The following is a 4,850-nucleotide window of genomic DNA, read 5'->3' as shown; positions in this document are numbered from 1 at the left end:
GGCCTTCTGCTGATCTTTTTTTCTGTTTTCATCAGAAACTGAACATGATAAAGACGTCATCTGTGACATGTTAGACTGATTTATCTCCTTTTTTTGTCTGTTTGTCATATTTTAACTCACATGTAATCAAAGGTTGTTTGATTTACTGGTTTAAGATGTTGTTGAATCAAGGACATGATGAGAAATAATTTATTTTTGAAAAATTGGTATTTTTATCTTCATTTTTATTCTATTTATATTTTTATTCATTCATTCATATGTATTTATATGTATGTATTTTTCTTCTGTTTATATTGTTACTAATTCATTTATATTTATTTAATTTTTAAATTTATATGTAGATTAATATTTACATTTTATTTCATGTTTATGTATGTTTTCATTTTAATATTTATGTTTTTATCATATTTATATTTACATTTAAATTATTTTCTATTTTATTTACTTTTTATTTGTATTTTGATTTTAATTAGATTTTTTTCATTTATCTTTTGCATTTTATTCTATTTTTATTTATTTATATCTATCTTATTTTCATTTGTACTTTGATTTTAATATTATTTTTATTTTTATCTATTTGTTTATATTTACATTTCAATTGTATATTTGTTCTATTTTTCATTTATTTTTATTTATTTTATTTCAATTTGTATTTTTATTTATATGTATATTTTAGTACACATTTTTCTACTTATGCTTTTCCTTTGGGATCAATAAAGTATTTCTGCAGTAGAAACAGAGGAAAAATAACTTTAAATTTTAAAAGCACTCCTGTGAGACCGACTATTTTATAATATATTATTGTATTTATACTGAAGATGCATTCATGTTTGAGCTTCATATTACTGCTGTAGTTGGTCAATATGGTGCTAATTTCTAATCTGTTGTATTAAATTGTTACAAATGACTGTTTTCAAAATAAAATTAAATTAGTAGAATAATAAAATGTAGTAGGAATGTAGTAAATTCTGGTATTTGATGAATTTTAGTCATTTAACTTGGGTCACTTTGAATGAAAAATAACTTGAATCAGAAAGTTTTCTGCCAGTTTGAGTTATTATTGCATCAGGTACCTTTGTTAGGTATAAAACAGCAAATTTTAAAAGCAATTTGTGAGTTTTCTTAAGTAATGAGAAACTAAAATTTTCACATTAATGCAGTGGAGTGAAATGGACAATATTTCCCTCTGAGTGAAGCAGCGTCAAAATAAAATAATCAAATAAAGTAGCTTAAAAGTACTCCAAACTTGGACTATAGAGGCCTGAAATCAACAAGGTTTTACAGAGTTGAGCTGTGTATTTTAGTCACACGTGATCAATTATTATAATTTGCACTTTGGTCAATTATTTATCCTCTTGTGAAATGTGAAAATTTAAAACTAGTTGAGTTAAGTTAACTTAACTTGAAAACATAACGTCAATAAACTCAAGATATTAAGTTGAATCAACAGCTACAGACAGAATTAGAATCATTTTGAATGTTATGAAAAGAACTTAATTTAACAAAGTCACACAGCAAGTTTGTTGTATGTAGCATCAGACGCTGATGAACGTTTTCCATATGGTCAGATCAGTCATTCAGCGATAGCAACGCTGAATAGTGTAGAATGGTCTGACTGCACCTCAGTATTATTCTGATGGAAGAAATCTCTGGCTTGTTTGCGTTTCTTTAAACCATCGTCTGGGGAGAAGCTCAGCGAAGGACCCTGCTTCTGTTTTCCCTCAAATTAGTCACAGTGAAGTTGTTTAGTGGAATAATTGCATGCAGAGACGCAAAAACTGTCATCAAAATGGCCAATTTGATGAAAAAATAAAAACTAGCAGTGCTGCCTTACTGCGCATTCAGCATTCTCTGTAAAACTTGATACTGTAATTTTGGTACCGTAATTTCCGGACTATTGAGCGCACCTGAATATAAGCCACACCCACTAAATTTAAAAAGAAAAAAGTTTTGTACATATATTAGCCGCACCTGTCTATAAGCCGAAGGTGTCCACGTTGTAACATGAGATATTTACAGAAAAAGATTTTTTTAAACTTTTAATTAAATAAATGCTTTCTTCCGAACAGAGCCTGTAACACGGCAGTAAAACGCATTGAGTCAGTTCATGCTGCCGACTCTAACGTCTCACCATCAATTTATTGATACAAAGCTTATGTACAGCAGCTCTATTTCCTTCATCGACAGGCAGATCGTTTGCCTTTAACTTAAAAGTTGCATCATATGCATTTCTTTGTGTGTTTTCCATGATGAGGGTGTGTGCATGAAGCGCAAAATGACTGATTTGAAGAGTTTAGTGTGAGTGCGTTTGATTTAATTCGAACAGTTTCATTGGTCCAGTGTGACCTGTTCAGTAATTTCATTGGTCTGATGTGACGAGGCTAAACGTATTGATGCCATGAAGCTCATTAGCCCATAAAAATCTATGCATTAGCTGCATCATTGTATAAGCCACAGGGTTCAAAGCATGTTAAAAAAAAGTAGCGGATTATAGTCCAGAAAGTACGGTAATTGGCTGCTCAGAAGTTGCCGTTGTTTCCCGTAGTAAACTGGATTTTGAAAATAGTAAATAGACTTTTTGGAAAATAGTCACGTTGGAATTGTTTGGTGGAACATTTTACATGCAGAGAGTCAAAAACTGTCATTAATTGATTCAAAATAGTCACGGTGGAGTTGTTAGGTGAACAACAACCAGAAATGAGCAAAATCCATGTATTTACATCAAGAAAATGAGACAAGAGGAGTTGATTTGACTAAATCTTGTATCCCAGAGCTTGTAGAGAAACCTAATTTAACAGAGCTGAGTGATATTTTTTTTTTTTTGCTGAACAAATAAATCTGTAAATTATATGTGATTTAACTTTGAGTCTTATTTTTACAGCCCAGCGAGGGATATTTATGTCGCATCAGACGCTGATGAACGTTTTCCATGTGTTTGCCCCAAAATTAAGAACAAACCAAAAGACAGCATTTCTGAACATCTGTGAAATTTAATTGGCTTTTCAAGAATGCATAATTACAGCACAGCCGTAGAAACGGGCCGCCCCACCACACGGTTTACAGTTTGTGCTTTTGGGAATGCCGACCCAGAACTGCAGTCACGGCAGGTCTGTGGAGGACGGACAGTTCTTAACGCAAACCACATGACTTCAGAACGAGTTAAACCTCTCGGATCTAAACCAAACGGAGCAGCGTTTACATCCTGAGAGTTTTCTGCTGTCGAAGGATTCTGGAACAGTGAGGTTTTACTGTGATTAGGAAGGCTGTAAAAGTTACCTAGAGTCTGAGAGAAAATAAAAATGGCTGTGGGTTTGTGGTCGCAGCGGGTGAACAATAGGGCTGCATTTCAAGCGTGTCTAGTTGTGTAAATTAGAGGGAAGAGATGGAACTTTTACAGGCTTCTGGGAACGTATACAGGACATACTGCACTGGGATTCACATCTACATGCACAGAATACATGTTTTATAATATAGAGAGCATGCTTCAGAGTCTAAACGCTTCACATGACAACATTTAAGAGTCATTCCACAATTAAAGGACATTTGGGCAACAAGATTTTTGAAAAATAAACCTTCTCTTCTCCAGGATTCTGCTCCATATTCATCAATAATAGGTATTGATTGGCTCAGCTTACACATCAATGGTAGCATTTTTATTCCATGTTTTCTGTGTTGTTTGCTAACCCTACTCTAATCACAGTAACAGGGTTGCTAATCCATGCTAATGTTAGCTTTTTCTCAGCAGTAGAAGCTAGATATTTAGCTGCTGTTACTGCTGACCAAGAGGATAAACTGACTGATGGAAAACAGTCAAAAGAATGAGTCTGAACCTGATAATATGAGGTAGAGTGAGACATTCAATCAAGGCTGACAATGTGATGAAAATAGAAGAGAGGACATAGCTTTGCTCTACACATTCTTTAGGAACACTGTTGGATGATGGAAACGACAAAAACAAGAAAAAAATGACAAAAGCAAGACATAAAATGTCAAAAACAAGACACAAAATGGAAGAAACAAAAAACACAAAACTACAGAAACAAGACACAAAACAACAAAAACAAGACACAAAACGACAAAACAAGACACAATGACAAAACAAGACACAAAATTGCAAAAACAAGACACAAAAGACAAACAAAAGACACATTATATGAATAATTATTATTTAAAATATTATGTTGATTAAAAAAATGTTCCCACAATGACAAGAGACATCAATGAAAAAAATAAAACCAAAAAAAGGAGATTTAAATTTCATTTGAACTCTTTTATTAGAGATTCAGTTTAGTCATCAGGGGGGTGGGACAAGAGAAAAATGGCATTTTAGGGGAACTCCAGACTTATTTGGCTTTTCTCCTAGTTTTTTTTTTAGATTTGGTCTCAAGACAAGAACATTTACACAACAAATGCATGTTTTAGAATTTTAAACATGGATTATTGGATGCAAAATGTCCTGGAATGACTCTTATCCAGTTTCTAGATGTAAATTTGTGATTAATCAGATAAATTATAATTATTATAAGCACTTTCTGTGGTTATTTTTACAGATTAAAGCGCTATTTCAATCAAGGACTCAGTCATGTTTGTGTAACTGACCTGACAGAAACTAGAGGTCGGCTTTAGCAGCCCTGAAGAGCCAAACAGTGATGCTTCATCAGCCGCCCACCGCTCAGAAAAGCATATAATTGGAGGGTCAGTTAATCCTCGCTCTCTGAGAAATAAAATCTGCAGAGTTCATCAGAAGTTTCCGGACCAACGGTGACAATCAGCTTGTGTTGATCGTCTTCGTTTAAAGTCCTGAGACAGTCGGTCAAACAGGATCTGCCGGTAATCCTAGCATTTGTTTT

The sequence above is a fragment of the Amphiprion ocellaris genome, chromosome 2 (assembly GCF_022539595.1).
Source record: "Amphiprion ocellaris isolate individual 3 ecotype Okinawa chromosome 2, ASM2253959v1, whole genome shotgun sequence".
NCBI classification, from domain to species: domain Eukaryota; kingdom Metazoa; phylum Chordata; class Actinopteri; family Pomacentridae; genus Amphiprion; species Amphiprion ocellaris.
The sequence above is the reverse complement of the archived record's forward strand: the minus strand, read 5'-3'. Positions refer to the sequence as shown.